This window comes from Balaenoptera borealis (assembly GCF_965194805.1).
Source record: "Balaenoptera borealis genome assembly, chromosome: 16".
NCBI classification, from domain to species: domain Eukaryota; kingdom Metazoa; phylum Chordata; class Mammalia; order Artiodactyla; family Balaenopteridae; genus Balaenoptera; species Balaenoptera borealis.
The window spans coordinates 87350478-87368593 of NC_138872.1; the positions used below are offsets into that span (position 1 = coordinate 87350478).

General features: G+C 50.0%; 1 pseudogene across 1 annotated transcript in view; it reads right to left on the reverse strand.

Moving 5' to 3' along the window:
• Positions 1-803: 803 nt before the first annotated feature.
• Positions 804-18116, reverse strand: part of LOC309613187 (kinesin-like protein KIF19) — a 29307-nt pseudogene continuing 11994 nt past the window's right edge. Inside the window, exons 9-13 of the transcript XR_014249792.1 lie at positions 17565-17714; positions 9263-9483; positions 5429-5636; positions 4394-4713; positions 804-2272 (exon numbers count right to left, since the gene is read on the reverse strand). The product of XR_014249792.1 is annotated as a kinesin-like protein KIF19 (transcript). The remainder of the gene's footprint in view (positions 2273-4393; positions 4714-5428; positions 5637-9262; positions 9484-17564; positions 17715-18116) is intronic.

An 18116-nucleotide genomic window follows, 5' to 3' on the forward strand; every position in this document is an offset into this window, starting at 1 on the left:
AAGGGGAGAAAAGCACTGAGGTTGGGAGTAGATGGCAGACGGTGAACAGAAACCACATGTGAAGTGAAGCCGGTCTTTGTAGCATCAAACTCCCAAACCTCACAATTGCTCCGTGGGGCGAACAACTCCTAGGATGTATTTATTCTCCTTAAACAACACTTCAAGGACCAGGACATTAGCTGCACTTCACAAGATGCGCTGGGGGTCACCTGCCGGCTTCCAACTCCCCATCTGGCTCCACCTCACTCTGGGAACCTAGGTGATGCCCTCGGCCGAGAGCAAGGAGTCCCTTACCTGTCCGGATCCGGCAGCATGGGCGGCAGCTCACACTGGGCCCCCCACGGGAGGTCCTCCCTGTCGTCCCACTGGTCTCAGCTGGGCTCCTCCAGCGGGGGAGAGATGTGCAGAACAGAGCCGTCCTGGGGCCAGACAGAGGGCCGAGTGAGGCGGCAGGGACCATGGACTTGGGTGAGCTGTGTCGTCAAGCAGAGCCCCTGAGGGACCACCACCACTGGAAGGAATCATGAGCTCTTCCACTACACCTCCCATCATGGACAGAAAGGAGGCTCTGTGCAAGGGCGAGAGCCCAGGGACCACTGGGCGCAGCCTTGACCTGAGCAAAGTGATGCATGAAGGAGATGCGTGTTGTCAGGGCCCCCTTGAAAGCTGGCAGGGCCTCGAAAAGTCAAACACAGAATCGCCATAGGATCCAGCAATCCCACTCCCGGGGATGTAACCGGAAGAATCGGAAGCAGGGCACAAACAGATACGTGTACACCCACGTTCACGGCAGCGTTACTCACAGCAGCCAAAAGGGTGGAAGCCACCCGAGTGTCCATCGACGGATGACGGATGAACACAATGTGGTCCATCCACACAGTGGAATATCACTCAGCCTTCAAAAGGGAGGAAACTCGGACCCCTGCTACAACGTGGATGGACCTTGAGGACATGATGCTCAGTGAGATAAGCCAGACACAAAAAGACACATACTGTGATTCCACTCCTGTGGGGTCCCTGGAGGAGCCGGGGTCACAGAGACAGAAAGTAGGGGGTGGGGCGAGGGGCTGGGGAGGGGGAGGGGCATCTGTGTGGAGCGGGGACAGAGTCGCAGCTGGTACAACTGCCTTTCTGAATTCTGTGAGTCCTTCTAGCGAACTGAGCCTGAGGGTGGTCTTGGGGACCCCTACACTTACGATAGGAAAGGATTGTTTTAAAATAGACACGCGTGTGGGAAGAACGGGAGAGCACATCACACAGCAAGAACATTCTGCAAGCAGGACACCAGACGTGTCAGTGGTGACTACACCAGCCCACCCGGGAAAGGCAGCCACACGGCGGCAGCGGCTGAGAAATATCCAGATCCACTCGGCTCCGCGTCCAAAGTTCCAGACACCGTCGGCACCTGGTCCTGGGTAACTGGGGGTGGCGGTGGCTTTAGATGCTGTCGGATCCGTGGACCCCTCCCTCACGCCACACTTCTAGGCAGCTGCCCTCACCTACTCTGGCCAAAGCCTGGGAGTTTCTCCTTTGTTCTCCCGAGAGGGTGGACGGGGGGCACCAGGCCTGGTTGAGGGCACGGGGAGGGCTTTGATAGCAGCATTTGTCTAAATAATGAATGCAGAGCCCCGCACCCCCACCCTTCTTCCCTAGTGAGTGCCCAGAATCACCCTCACACAGGAGCCTGGAGGCACCCCCTGGGGAATCAACAAGCCCAAGGAAAGCCCTAAGAATCCTTCTGAGGTTCCCAGGAAGACACCTCTCCTGGGTCGCTGAGTAACAAGGTCCACCCGCACTCAGGCTTCCTTCCCATCGGCTTTTGTCCACCATGAGGGATCCTTACGGCAGCCAAGCGCACAGACCTGCCGCGAGAGCAGTACACAGTGCATTCCCAACACCCCACCGGAAACCTGCCTGGACCCCGGCCCATGGCACGGCCCCGTCCATCCCCAATTACCTCTGGCTCCAGGCAGCCTGATTCATGGGGTTTCCAAGTTTCCTCTCCCCTTTACAAGGGCCGGTGTCCCCCCACCCCTGACCCCAGGGCTAGCGCACAGGCCGGGCAGGAGGGGATGGCGCCGAGCACGAGCCTGAGCCTGAGGCGGACTCACGCGCAGGGCGCTGGACATCACGGAGTGCAGCCGCAGCAGGCCGTTCAGCGTGTCTACACCCAGCTCCCGGGAGTATAGGCCGTACCGCTGCTCCAGGGCTTCCGGCACCGCGCGAGGCCGCCGTCTGCGGGAGTCCGGGAAGCAGAGATGGGGCGAAACATCTGCCATTTGTTAAAAAGACAATATCTTTTTCGGAAGCTCAAAGGCAAATGCTCCAACCTGATAAAAGATTTTTCTAGAAGGTGGGGTTCCTGTAGATCGTCTTCTTTATGTTTCTATTATTAAAGTTTTCTGTTATGTTCATGTATTGCCTTCTAGTCATAAAAAAATATTATTAACAATTCTAAAGGATAAATAAAATTTAATTTAAAAGTTAAAGAATGGGAGTTCCCTGGTGGTCTAGTGGTTAGGATTCGGTGCTTTCGCCCGAAATCAATCCCTGGCTGGGGAATCTGCAAGCCGCGGGGTGAGGCCAAAAAAAAAGAGTTAAAGAACCACTCCTAGGTGTATACTCAAAAGAATTGAAAACAGGTGTTCAAACATGTACAAACTTGTACATGAATGGTCACAGCAGCACTGTTCACAATAGCCAGAGGGTGGAAACAACCCAAGTCTCCATCCACTGATGACAGAGAAACAAAATGCGATATATCAATGGAATATTATTCAGCCACTAAAAGCAGAGAAGCACTAACACCTGCTAAAATGTGAATGAACCTCAAAAACATTATGCTAAGCCAAAGAAGCCAGACACTGAAGGCCACATATTCTAAGATTCCATTTATAGGAAATGTCCTAAAGAGGTGAATCCCCAGAAACAGAAAGTAGGTGAATGGTTGCCCGGTGCTGGGGGGTGAGGGGATGGAGTGACTGCTGACGGGACTGGGTTCTCTAGGGACTCGTGGAAATGCTTTGGAACTAGAGGTGAGGGCTGCACAACACTGTAGACGTACTAAATGCCACTGAGTCGCACACTTTATAATGGTTAAAATGGTGAATTTTATGCTATGTAAATTTTACCTCAAGAAAAAGTAAGAAATTAAAAGACAGCATAATTATGGCTCTGACAAAATTTGATTGCTCGCAGGCAGGGACTGGTAAGGGGTTAGGTTATAAGTAAACCTGATTTCTTTTCCAGAACATTCTTTAATGTTGTCATTGGTTTTTTTTTTTTAAATTAATTAATTAATTAATTAATTAATTTTTGGCTGTGTTGGGTCTTCGTTTCTGTGTGAGGGCTTTCTCTAGTTGTGGCAAGTGGGGGCCACTCTTCATCGCGGTGCGCGGGCCTCTCACTATCGTGGCCTCTCTTGTTGCGGAGCACAGACTCCAGACGCGCAGGCTCAGTAATTATGGCTCATGGGCCTAGTTGCTCCGCAGCATGTGGGATCCTCCCAGACCAGGGCTCAAACCCGTGTCCCCTGCATTAGCAGGCAGATTCTCAACCACTGCGCCACCAGGGAAGCCGTGTCATTGGGTTTTTTTTAAGTGCCTTTTCCCCATTATAAGAGGAACTGTGAGATGCCTCCCCAAAGGGAGACTCGTGATTCAGCCTAAATCAGTGTTGACTATAAAAACATCATCATGATGGTGATCCTGGTGATGATGATGGTGATCCTGGTGATGGTGGTGATGTTGATGGTGATGATGGTGCTGGTGGTAATGTTGATGGTGATGATGGTGATTATGGTGCTGGTGGTGATGGTAATGATGACAATGATGATGGTGATGGTGGTGATGGTGGTGATGATGATGATGGTGATGATGGTGATGATGGTGATGGTGATGATGGGGCAGAGCTAAGAGGCAATAGGACAGGTAGGGGGGTTGCCACCTGCACAGGTGCTGACCTGGAGCAGGGTTGTCCATTATACATGGGGTCTGAACACTAAGGAGGGGGTGGAGGAGGGGAGGGTCGTAGCAACATAAGGCTGCAAAAAATCGCAATATTTGTCAACAGAGACGGTTAAATAAATCATGCACATTTCTGCAGATGAGGCAGATTTCACTCATAACACAATTTCTAGGATGGGCGAGTAAGTGAGGAAAAGCACAGCATGGTGTGCACGGTACACTCCTGTTGGTGTAAGAAATCTGTTTACACACACATGCCCTGCACAGACCCTGCCTGGGGGACATGCAGCTGACCGGGAGCAGTGGGCGGGGACACTGGTGTCTACTGGACTGCCATGTGGGATGTGACTTGTGTTTTGGACCATGTGCACTGCCTCCTCTTTCCAGAAAGTAACGCTAATAGAGATCAGAGCCTCGGCTGGCCTCACCCTGAATCAGCTGCCGCTGGTCCTGGATGATCTGCTCGCAGAGCCGCCGGTGCTGCTGGCAGCACTGGATCACAAAGTCCTTCTGGCACAGCAGGTTCTTCCTGCACAGGCTGTTGGCCCGCAGTGCCGTGTCCTCCACCTCCAGCTCGCGGGCCCTGCAAGCAGTCGCAGCGCCTCCCGCTGTCCTTGCTGACGACCTGCGTGGGCGGCAGCTGCTCCATCGGTGAGGCCTTCTTCTTGGCGTTGGCCAGACGCTGCTCCAGCCCGGCCTGGCAGAGAGACCAAGGGCTCAGGGCAGACGTGGGTCTCTGCTCCCACGTCTGCTCGTTCTTACGGGCTCAGCTTTGCGAACTGTGCTCATGAAAATACTCGGGATTGACTCTGAGGCTGTGCGGCCGCCACCCTGCATTAACCGTGTCCTTTACTTTCTGTTCTGATGCTGTCACATCTGGGGACCCTGCTGACCCTGGAGGGACTGCCCCTCCCAGGATGGCCAAGTCCTACAGAGAGTGAGCCACTCTCCCTCAGGCACACCTTCCAGTGCAAACCAGCCAGCCCAGAGCCCACCCCCACCCCCTCCTCCATGGGGCTCCCCCCCTCTGGGCCCCTGTCCCCCTGCCCTCATCACCCAGGGCAGGTACCAGACAACCAGGGATGGGCCCTGTGCCCCAGAGCCCGCTGGAATGATCCAGACCAGCCAGCCCTCAGCCTGCCCACCTGCCTTGTCCACTCCTTCAACAGACATCACACTGCCCCTCCCTCTGACACCTGGTGCTTCCCCGTGTGGCCCTGCCTGGCATCACGTGCTCCCTCCTCTTGGGAACCGTGAGTAACAAACGATCTTTCCAAGGCAGTCATCTCCTGATCTGTTGGCCTCACTGTACCTTGCCTTTTCTATTCAAGAACACAGACCCAGGGCTCGCCCCTCGCCACTGTGTCTGCTATGGGACGCCAAGGCTGCCCGTTTTCACACCATGAAGACTTCGTGAGCTGCTCCTGGCCCTCACAGAGTACTCTCTGAAGGGGTACCTTCTACAGCCACCATACTGCAGGCCTCCTGTCTGCAAAGGAGGCCCTGGTTCTCCTGAGCCAAAGCAGGACATGAGAAGGAGCAGGGAGACAGGAGGCACAGCTTGTCCACTGCAGCCACTGGGAACGGCTTCCCTCCTGCAGAAAACCGGCTGGGGGGGCCTGTGAGGTCTGCCTGGGACCCTTTACCTTACTCTGTGGGTCAGTCAGGGCTCTGGAGAAACAGAACCAATAGGAGAGAGAAACGCATACATATATCTATTTATCCATGTTTATGTACATATGTGTTTATATATGTTTATGTGTATATAAATACATATATACACATTTATGTATATGTATATATATATATATATATGCACACACATATACATACACTCACACACAGATTTATTTTAAAGAATTGCGGCTGGTGAGTCTAAAATTTGTCAGGGGCTTCCCTGGTGGCGCAGTGGTTGAGAATCTGCCTGCCAATGCAGAGGACACGGGTTCGATCCCTGGTCTGGGAAGATCCCACATGCCGCGGAGCAACTAGGCCCGTGAGCCACAATTACTGAGCCTGCGCGTCTGGAGCCTGTGCTCCGCAACAAGAGAGGCCGCGATAGTGAGAGGCCCGCGCACCGCGATGAAGAGTGGCCTCCGCTTGCCGCAACTAGAGAAAACCCTTGCACAGAAACGAAGACCCAACACAGCCATAAGTAAATAAATAAATAATAATTTAAAAAATAAATAAATAAATAAATAAATAAAATTTGTCAGGCAGGCCAGCAGGCTGGAAACTCAGGCAGGAGCTGATGCCACAGTCTTGAGGCAGAATTTTCTCTTCTCTGGGAAACCTGAGTTTTTGCTGGTAAGGTCTTTCAACTGATTGGATGAGGCCCAGCCACACTATCCTGGATAATCTTTACTTACAGTCAACTGATTGTAGATGTTCACCTCACCTACCAAATACCTTCACAGCGGCACCTAGATTAGCATTTCATGGAATCACTGGGTACAATGGCCTGTCCAAGCTGACACCTAAAATCGCCACCACACCATGTAACTCCATCTAGGCCCCCAGATAGTAACGCCTGGGGCTGCAGCTGCCGACATCCCTTCCCCCAAATCACGGTCCCTGGAAGCAGGTCGGATAACAGCCCCCAGTGCAGCCCAAGAGGACGTGCTCCAGCCTTTTGCGTCTTCATCCTCTGGGACCGAGAGGGGACCACTTTGGGCGGAGCTGGCTCAGCTCCCCTAGTAAGACCCTCCTCTCCTCCCTGAGGTCCTCCCAAACCCCCCGGCTGAGTCAACAGCCCCCTCCGCCAGCTCCCCAGCACCCTGTTGCTATGTCTATTATCCTGCTATCATACTGGGTTGTACATAGTTGTTTGTGTCTCTTCCCAGTAGATTGACAGCTTAAGTCTTAGAGAGTATCTTGTTCATCTTTATGTCCTCAGGGCCTGGCACTGAGCTGGACACTGAAAACATTGATTTGTTATTGACTGATTGATCATCTAATTAATTCATTAATAGACTCACATTTACATGCTACAGCTCAATATCTATACTTGGCTCTCGAAGGCCATATTCTCTGCCGATGCACATTATCTCTTTAAGAAAAAGGCGTTTTTCTTAATTTTAAATGTTGGAAGACTTTTGCAGTGAGATCATGTAATCTCCAAATTGCTGCAGGCAGATGCAATAATATTAAGAGATTCTTGGTTTGGCAAATAGCCTTTAAGTGAAATAAACACTGCCTGTTTTAGCAACATGACATCATCAGATGTTTTCTCCACTTGCCTGAAAATACACCTGCTAACATTTAACTAATGGGCTGAAATAGTAGCCAGCTTCACTGGCATTTTCCCCAAAGGCTCCATCAAGCGCCAGTTCTGTCATTTTTCTGAAGTGAGACTATTAGATAACCAGCTATTATATAAATAGCTCATATAAATAGCCAGCTCTTCTCAGAAGACAGGAATGTGAGAAGAGCTCTTTCTCCAGAGAGGAGCCTGGAGTCTGGGCTTCCTCTGACCGTGCTCCTTGTTCCTGTGCCATGCGCCTGAGACCAGACTCAGGGAGACTGAGGGGACGCCGATGGAGAGCCGTGCGGGGCTAAAGTGCTCCCCACACGGTGGCCACTGCAGGCGCCCACAGACAGGCAGGGGGTCTCGGTAGACCCCACGCCACCACTCGTGCCCCATTTCCGTGGCCCCCTGTGCCCCCCCAGTGTAGCCATAAGTCTAACTCAAAGGGGCATGGACTTTGGAGTCAGGCTCAGGTCGGGTCCTGCTCTCTGGGGACTGGGGACAATTTCTCTCGTCTCTGAGCCTCAGTTTTCACATCTGTAGAATGGTCGTGATCGGCCCTGCTCCGGGGGACTACTGTAGGAGGCCCTGGCGCGCCGGCTGCCGTCAGAAAGCGTTAGCAGCTCTCAGCAGCGCTGCTGTGACTGTGGCGAGCCTGGTCCCTCCCGCACCTGGAGGGCCTCGGTTTTCCGCCGCTCGGCCAGAAGCATGTGGACCTCCCCTCTGGCCAGGGCCACCTCGTGCGGCTCCGCGGACCCGCCCGAGTCCCCATCCCCGTCGGCCTCCCCCGGCTCCTTGTCCCTCTCAGGGGGCCTGTCCCTGTGCGCGAGGTGGCGGGTCTTCTCCCGCTCCCAGCTGCAGCCTCAACAGAGGGGTCAGGGGTCAGAGCGCAGGCCACGCCCGGAGAGCCTGGCGAGCTCTGGCATCTCCTGTCTCAGAGTTCCTATTGGTCCCAGCTGGTCTACTGGCAGGCGTGGGCGTGAAAACGGGGCAGAATTGGGGCTGCTATCTGATGCCTTCTATGCTTATGAAGAACAAGAGGTCATGAGCAAAACTGGAAGGAAGTAAAGAATTGGAAAACATCTGTGGCAGGTTGGCCGCGTGACAAAGTGCCCGCGCTGCCTCCAATCCCAGACCCACCCAGGACCGTCTGGGTGACGTGGGCCGCCTGCCGCGTAAACGCTCCTCGGTTCCCTCAGCTGTAAACCTTGGAGACGGCAGCACACCCGGGGCTGCATGACGACGGAGTGCGAGGACCCAGCTCAGGGCGACGCCTCCAAAGGTGCACGCAGGGCGCCCGACCGAACCTAAACTATAAAGGGTCATGTGGAAACTGCAAGGAAGGAGGACCCAGAGGGAGTGAGGGCTGGGAGCAGCGGATGGGATGGAGGGAGCGCTTCCTTTATCAGAATTCCTCTAGTGCAGGTGCCCTGCTGTTTGCGTGATTAAGAAAATAAACAGGAAGGAAGGAGGAGGAGGAGAAATGGGAGAGGATTGGCGAAGAAATGGACTCAAGTCACAGCGCTGGGGCCTGTAAGCGGAGAGGACACGTGTCCTAGGTTGCCCACTGTCATCCCAGCATGATTGTTAATAGCGCCTCCCCACCCTCTGGTGTTCCTGGTCCGGACGACAAAGTGCACGGCCAGTCCCTCGCCAGGCAGTCAGTCACTCACAGTAGGTGTGAACCGCGAGTGCGTGTGGAATGGTAGAAAGACCCTGGCCGAGTGGACGCACAACCTCGGGCAAACCCACATCCCCTCTGCCCTCAACATCCTCGCTGTGAAATGGGGTTGACCCTAACCTGCCAGGGCTGGCCCTGGACTCCACCTGTAGAAGGAGGTCGAAGGGGCCTGGGAGCCTCTCCCACTGGCCCAGATTAGCCACAGGCCAGGAGAGCAGGGCAGCGAGGGTGCCCTTGGCTGAAGTCCCCCTGGGGACCCACCGGCAGTAGAGGGAGGCTGGACAGTAGCAGAAAAAGGAGCTCCCCACCGCAGGGCCCCCGGTCCTGCTGGCCTCCCCGGCCCATCCCTGGGAGGGTGGGCGCGCTCACTCCACCACGGTCGGCAGGTAGTGGGACACGTCCACGTGCAGCTCGAGGCTGGTGCTCTCCAGCTCCACCAGGCTGCGTCGCATCTCCAGCTGCTCCTTGAAGCCCCCGATGAGCTGCACCCGGATCTCCTTCATCTGCAGGCGGCTGTCCTCCTCTGTGTCGGGTGGAGGGATGGCGGCTGGGGGCAGGAAGAGAGCCAGCTGCACCGGGAGCAGTGCCACCTAGGCCAGGGTTGAATCCATGCTTGCCTGGCCGCACAGGATCAGGTCCAAGGACAGGCTTTATATACAGTGTATGGATGGGTGGATAATGGATGGAGGATGGATGGATGGGTGGGTGGAAGGCTAGATGGGCAGGTGAATGGATGGATGGATGGGTGGATGATGGATGGATGGATGGGTGGATGGGTGGATACTCGGATGGTTCCTTTAGAGGGATTTAGACTCTCTGTTTGCCTGTTTTGCGGTTGGGTTGCATGGATTTGAGTCTCAGGAATCCAAGGAAGAATGGGGCTGGGCTAGCTGTCTCAGCTCTGACCTCACTTCCTCAGGGGAACATTCCTAGACTCTCAATCTGGGTCCATCTGCCACTTGCTCTGAAAACATCCTACCTTCTCCTTGGCAGTCTTCTGCATATCGATAATTTGGTAACATTTTGTGGTAAATGTTCAACACCTGCCTCTCCTGCTGGACTATAAGTTCCACGGAACTAAACTAGTTTGTCTTTTCGTTTCCCATGATCAGTTCCTACCTAACAGCTATCCAGTGATTAATCGATGGTTTTCCCTGCCTGTCCCAGTAGATATCTCCACTCTGGTCACATGCAGCTGGTTCCCCTGACTTTGAGGGCCGTGGTCAAGGGATTCCTTTTCCCTAAACAAGCCATCTGGGATTGGTTAAATAAATTATGATGCATCCAGATGGCCAAATCATTGCAGTCATTAAAATAAAGCTTTTGGGGAATACATGATATCCTAGGAAATGCTCATAAAGGAATGATCCTGGCAGAGCCATGGACACAAGCTGCCCACTGCTGCCCTAGGTTCGCCATAGCCGGACCCAAGGGAAGCCCCTCATGCCCTCAGGGCTCACCATGAGACCCTCATCCCCTCCATGACGCTGCCCACCTCCTCAGACCACCAAGGCCAGTCCCAATAACTAATAGGCCAGCAGGATGAGAGCCATTATGGCATGCATCCCTGTTGACCCCTGACCCCAAAGAAGCCCAAGCTTCCTGGTCATCACCTAGCTTTATAGATGCTCTACAACAACGCCATCTTCCACCCCCACCAGCCCCTGAAGCCCTCTGCTGGCCCCATGGGACTCAGTGTGCCATCACCAACAACCACTCTTCTTTGAAATTTTCCTTCACCCTCTTGCTCCAGCAGAAACCTGAGCCCCAGATCTACCAAAGAAAAATAGGCACCCATGTGCGCAAGGAGGCTATGGTAACTGGAAAGCCCCAAAGTGCCCATCAGAGGGGACAGGATAAGCAGACTCCAGTATGGACATCCTATGGAACACTCTGCAGCTGTTACAGAGATGAGGGAGCCCCGTCTCTGCAGATGGACGGCCTCCAAGACACATCAATGGCTGAGAAAAACAAGTTAAAGAATAACAGCTAAAGTCTGAAGTCATTTATACAAAAACCCAAAGCCACTCCCCCATACACATACACACACACCACATACCTCTCTGGATACATTTATGTCTACAGCACTGCGCAGAAAAAGATCCAAGAAGGAATACTTCAAAATGATAGCAGTGACCTCAAGGAACTAGAAAAAGAAGAACACACTAAACCCAAAGTTAGCAGAAGGAGGGTGATAACAAAGATGAGAGCAGAAATCCATGAAAACAACAGGAAAGATCAACACAATTAAGATCAACAAAATTAAGGGCTGGTTTTTTGAAAAGATAAACAAAATTGACAAACCTTTAGCTAGACTTACCAAGAAAAAAAAAAGAGAGAGAGAAGATGCAAATAAATAACATTATAAATGACAGAGGAGACATTACAACTGGTACCACAGAAATACAAAGGCTCATAAGATTGGTATGATCAATTATATGCCAACAAATAGGTTAATCTAGAAGAAGTGGATAAATTACTAGAAACATACAACCTACCAAGCCTTTATCATGAAGAAACAGAAAATATAAGCAGACCAATAATGAGTAAGGTGATTAAATCAGTAATCGAAACCCTCCCAACAAAGAAAAGCACAGGGGTGAATTCCACCAAACGTTCAAAGAAGAATTAACACCAATCCTCAGACTCTTCCAAAAAATTGAAGAGAAGGGAACACTCCCAAACTCGTTTCATGAGGCCAGCACTACCCTGATACCAAAGCCAGACAAGGACACTATAAGAAAAGAAAACTACAGGTCAATATCCCTGTTGAACATAGATGAAAATATTCTCATTAAAATACTAGCAACCCAAAATCCATGGCACATTGAAAGCTCATACACCATGATCAAGTGGAATTTATCTCTGGGATGCAAAGATGGTTCCACATATGCAAATCAGTAATTATGGTACACCATATTAATATTATGAAAGACAAAAATCATATGATCATTTCAATAATACAGGAAAAGTATTTGACAAAATCCAACATCTTTCATGATAAAAACTGTCAACAAAGTAGGTATAGGACTGCACCTCAACATAATAAAGGCCATCTATGACAAGCCCACAGCTAACATAACATACTGAATGGTGAAAGGTTGAAAGCTTTTTCTCTGAGATCAGGAACAAGACAAGGGTGCCCACTCTCACCACTCATATTTAATATAGTACTAGAAGTCCTAATCAGAGCAATCAGAAAAGAAAAAAAAAGAGTCATCCAAATCAGACAGGAAGAAGTAAAACTGTCTGTTTGCAGATGACATGATTTTATATAGAAAACCCTAGAGACACCACGAAAAAACCATTAGAACTGATCAATGAATTCAGTAAAGTTGCAGGTTACAAAATACACTAACAATGAACTATCTGAAAAAGAAATAAAGAAAACAATACCATATACAACTGAATCAAAAATAATAAAACTCTTAAGAATAAATTTAACCGGGGAGGTGAAAGAGCTATACAGTGAAAACTGTAAGGCCCCAATGAGAGAAACTGAAGAAGACACAAATAAATTGGAAGATATCCTTTGTTCATGGATCACAAGAATTAATATAGTTAAAACATCCATACTAATCAAAGCCACCTGTAGATTCAGTGCAATGCCTATCAAAATTCCAATGGCATTTTTCATAGAAGTAGAAAAAAAAATCCCAAAAGACCCCAAGTAGAAAAAGCAATCCTGAGAAAAAACGAACAAAGCACACAGCAACAGACATCCTGATTTCAAACTATCTTATGAAGCTATAGTAATCAAAACAGTATGGGGACTTCCCTGGTGGCACAGTGGTTAAGAATCCATCTGCCAAGGCAGGGGACACGGGTTCGAGCCCTGGTCTGGGAAGATCCCACATGCCACAGAGCAACTAAGCCCGTGCGCCACAACTACTGAGCCTGCGCTCTAGAGCCCGTGAGCCACAACTACTGAGCCCACGTGCCTCAACTACTGAGCCCACGTGCCACAACTACTGAAACCCACGCACCTAGAGCCCATGCTCCACAACAAGAGAAGCCATTGCAACAAGAAGCCCGTGCACTGCAATGAAGAGTAGCCCCTGCTCGCTGCAACTAGAGAAAGCCTGTGTGCAGCAACGAAGACCCAATGCAGCCAAAAATAAATTAATTAAATAAATAAGATTAAAAAATATACATTAAAAAAAAAAGCTGAACTCATAGAAACAGAGAACAGGTGGGTGATTGCCAGAGGTGGGGGTGGGGAAGATGGGGAGACACTGGTCAAAGGGTACAAAGTTCCAGTTATCAGATGACTAAGTTCTGGGGATCTAATTCCAGCATGGTGACTACTAGTTAACAATATTGTTTACTTGGAAGTTTCTGAGACTAGATCTTAAATGTTCTCACAGCCTCAACAAAATAATAGTAATTGTGTGAAGAGAAGGAAGTGTTACTGACCTTACCGTGGCAATAAATGCGAAATATATGGTAACAAGGCATCATCGTGTACACCTTAAACTCACACACTGTTATGTGTCAATTATATCTCAATAAAGCCGGAAAAAAATGATGGCGTGTCTATCTCCAAGCAGCCCTCCCAGGGAGGCTGTGTTTTCTCCTGTCCCCCTCTGACCACTGGGGCTGGAGCTGAGGTAGGCGTTCTCCTGCTCCTTCCGGACATGTATTCCCTCTGAGTGTTTTTCTCCAACTCCTTTGAAGGGCGTGTTATCACCCCATCACCAGTGCCTACTCAATGCCGTGGCCACACTCCCTTCTCCACGGAAAATTTTCTCATCCGTCTCTCTGACTTTCTCCTCACCGCTTCTTGCTCATCACTCCTGATGACAACAAAGTCCTCAGAGACTATCCAGTCGTCACCCAAGGGCCTGCATTCCTTGGCCTCCTCTCCTCTGGAGATCTCACCCTCCACTGACCCGAATCTCCCACCTGTAGGCACAGCTGCAGCCCCCAGGCTCTGTCAGCCCCGCCAGCCCCAGAACTCTCCGTTCCATCCACTTCGCTGTGTTTGAGCTATCGCCCCCGTTGCAAAAACAAAGTGCTCTCAATTCTGTTTTTTAGAAAAGTTCTCTAAACTTCCTCTTTCAAGCCTTTAGACAACAACATATAGGAAGCACAGAGGAACATGCTATTGGCAAAACCAGACTGTAAGAAACTCCGCGGGACAAAAGACCCAGTTTCTTCAACAACAATCAAAAGAAAAACCCAAAGAAGTGGAGCAGGAAAGCACATAGAATAAAAGAGACTTAAAAGATTAAGATGTATCAACCAAATTCAAGATGTGGACTTTCTTGGGATCCTAGTTCAAACACAAAAGAGATTTAGGACGCCGCTGAGATTGTTGGAAAGTTGAACACCTATTGGCTCTCTGGTGATACAAACACATTACTGTTAATATTTTTTAAGGTGTGGAAATGATACTGTAGTTATGTGTTTGTAAAGAGCCTTTATTTTTTAGGGATTATAGGCTGAAATATTTATGAATGAAATGATATGATGACTGAAATTTGCTTCAAGATAATAGGCTGAGGGAAGTGCGTGGGAAGAAAACAGGCCGGGAGAGTGGGTAACGAGGGCTCGCTTTACTGTTCTTTCTCCTTCTGTGAGTACTGGAAAATCCTCATAACAAAAGTGTGAGCACTTTCTACTTCCCTCCTCGACGTGGTGTTCAGAGTTGATCACTGTGGTCACTCCTGGCCTCCTCCTCAACTCCTGTCATGGTCTCCAGACAAAACCCCAGCCGTGGAGAATCCCCCACCTGCCCTGTGAGTAGTCTCACTTCCACTTCTCGAATATACAGCTCAAGGGGGCTCCTGGCACATTGCTGTCCTGCTCAAGGTCTCCTTGGCTTCCCGTTACAGTCAGGATAAACCCAGGCCCCTGTTTGACGTCTTCCAGCCTCAGCTCCCACCACGCACCTCTCCTCAGGTGCCAGCCACGTGGGCGGCCCTCTGCCCCCTGAACTCATCAAACCCACTCCCACCCCAGGGCCTTTGCACGTGCAGTTCCTCTGCTGGATGACTCTGAACCAGGTCTGTGTATGGCTCGTTCCCTCCCTGCATCCCCAACACTGATATGCACCTGTTACATAGTAGGTACTCATTAAATGTGTGACATTGCCTGATCCCAACTCCCAACTTTTTTTTTAAAATTTATTTTTGGCTGTGTTGGGTCTTCGTTGCTGCGTACAGGCTTTCTGTAGTTGTGGAGAGCGGGGGCTACTCTTCATTGCAGTGCGCGGGTTTCTCATTGCGGTGGCTTCTCTTGTTGCGGAGCACGGGCTCTAGGTGCGTGGGCTCAGTAGTTGTGGCTCGTGGGCTCTGGAGTGCAGGCTCAGTAGTTGTGATGCATGGGCTTAGTTGCTCTGCGGCATGTGGGATCCTCCCGGATCAGGGCTCGAACCCGTGTCCCCTGCATTGGCGGGTGGATTCTTAACCACTGTGCCACCAGGGATGTCCCCCCAACTCCCAATTTTGCCGTTCATGTGTGTACGGATTTATTTAAGAGACTGGAATGAAATAGCTAAATCTAACAGTGGTATCTGCAAGTTGTGGGATTATGAGTGAGTTCTATTTTCTTCTTACACTTTGCAGCATACTCCAAGATTTGAATGATAAACACATATTACTATAACAATCAGGAAACGTTTTAAATATTATGTATTTACACATCTAATACAGGAACACGTTTTTGTGATAAAAATTCGAATAATACATCAAGACTTGATTATCTACCTGATTGCCCTCCCCCCAACCCCAGTCCCCCACCCACAGGAAACCACTGCTATCATTTTGATATGTGCCCTTCTGGATCTTTTTCTGTGCAGTTTTGTACATATATCTGTATCTAATGAGATATACAGGTTTTCTGGTGGGTCAATTATATCAGGCTATGGCTGTTATTCTTTAACTTGCTTTTCTCATCTAGCAACGGTCTTGGAGGCTGTCCGTCTGCACAGATGGGTCTGCCCCATTCTCTGTAGCACCTGCAAGGTGATCCATAGGAGGGACCCACCAGTTAGCTTGTCCCATCCCCTTTGATGGGCATGTGAGCGCATGCGTCTCCTGGTAGATTTGGGGGAAGTTGCTGGGCACAGAACACATACACTTAAAGTTTGAAAAGATGCAGCTAAAACAGCCTCCAAAGAGAAGTGTTAATTTAGATTCCCAATAATAGTGGTTAAGGCTGCCTTCCAGACTTTATTTTATATTATCCATTTAATACTACTTGACATTTTAATTTTAGCCAGTCCAATAAGTGAAAATTGTTTCAATTTGTATCTCTGTTTCCTAATGCAATTGAGAATCTTTTCCTATGTATATGGCCACTAGAAACTCTCTGAATTGCCTATTCATTTCCTCACCCTCATTTTTTAATTGGGCTGTTGGTTCTTTCTTATTGATTTTCAAAAATCCTTTATTTACTATGCCAAAACTTATCTTAATAAGCCAAAAGAACGTGTGTGTGTGTGTGTGTACATACGTTTACTTGACTTCGTTACAGGTATTTTTTATGGACACCTTTTAAACTTACTGATTAATTTTAGGGTAAAACTATGGTGTGCTCTACCCCAAAAGGAGGCCTACATCAAGCCGATTTGGGGAGAAGGGAGGGATGGAGAGAGGCTGCCTAGTGGGTACGGGTTTCACTTTGGGGTGGAAACGTTTCAGAACGAGACAGAAACAGCGGCTGCCCAACACGGTGGATGTGCTGAATGAAGTGTTTGCTTTAAGATGGTGAATTGTATGTGGCGTGAGTTTTGCCTCAACGCACTTTTTTGGAAGGCCCTAGACGTTAACATTAGGGGAAGCTGGGAACTCTGCAGTATCTTTGCAAATTTTTTGTAAATTTAGAATTATTCCAAAATGAAAAGATTAAAAAAAAACAAACTGATTTGGGAGGGAAAAAAAAATAGGCAGCAAGAAGAAAAGCTGAAGAAAGATAAGAAGGAAGAGATTAGAAGAGAGCAGAGAGACGCCTGCTCCCTGAGGCCGCGGGGGACTTCCCTGGTGGCCAGTGGTTGAGAATCTGCCTGCCAATGCAGGGGACACGGGTTCGAGCCCTGGTCCTGGAGGATCCCACATGCTGCGGAGCAACTGGGCCCATGAGCCACAACTACTGAGCCTGCGCGTCTGGAGCCTGTGCTCTGCAACAAGAGAGGCCGCGATAGTGAGAGGCCCGCGCACCGCGATGAAGAGTGGCCCCCGCTTGCCGCAACTGGAGAAAGCTCTCGCACAGAAACGAAGACCCAACACAGTCAAAAATAAATAAATAAATAAAATTAAAGAGTGATTGCTTAAAAAAAAAAAAAAAAGAAATCAAAAAAAAAAAAAAAGAATCCACCTTCCAATGCAGGGGACTCAGGTTCGATCCCTGGTCGGGGAACTAGGATCCCACATCCCACGGGGCAACTAAACCCGCACGCCATATCTACTGAGCCTGCACTCTACAACTAGAGAGAAGCCCGTGTGCTACAATGAAAGATCCCGCGTGTGGCAAGTAAGACCCGACGCAGCCAAAAAATAAATAAATTAAAAAAATATTTTTTAAAAAAACGTCAGGCTGGGCTCGGCGGTCACCCTGTGTGGGGCGCTCAGTGCAGACACCGCTCCAGGAAGGGCAGGAGGACGCAGTGGGCCTCCGGTGTCCCGGACGGCCCAGCAGCAGGAGGCACTTGGTGCGTGTACGGCCCTACCTTGAGCATGTCGGCCTCCGGGATGCTTCTCTTCTCCTTCTCCTGCTTCTCCACCTTGGCCTTGGGGTGCTTGATCTGCCTGCCCAGGTCGGAGATGACGTCCGCGTACTGCGCGATGTGGTAGGACACGTTCAGCAGGTTGCGCTTGACCTGGTGGCGGGACGTGGCCAAGGTCAGGGCCAGCTGGCTGCCCCGCGAAGGACACCTGTCACCCAATGTATTTATGCCAGAAAGACGCAAGCACGTTTTGTCAGGAAAATTTAAATCAGTACTATTCTGTCTTAAAAGGGAAGGAGATTCTGACACCTGCTGCAACATGTATGGACATGATGAAAAATGAAATAAGCCAGATGCAGAAGGACAAACACCGTATGATCCACACGTGTGGTCCCTGGAAGAGTCAGGGTCACAGAGACAGAAAGTAGGGGGTAGGGGCCAGGAGTGGGGGAGGGGAGGGAGTCGGTGTTTAATCTGGGCAGAGTCTCAGTTTGGGAAGATGAAAGTTCTGGAGACGGACAGTGGGGATGGTCGCACAACAATGTGAATGTGCTT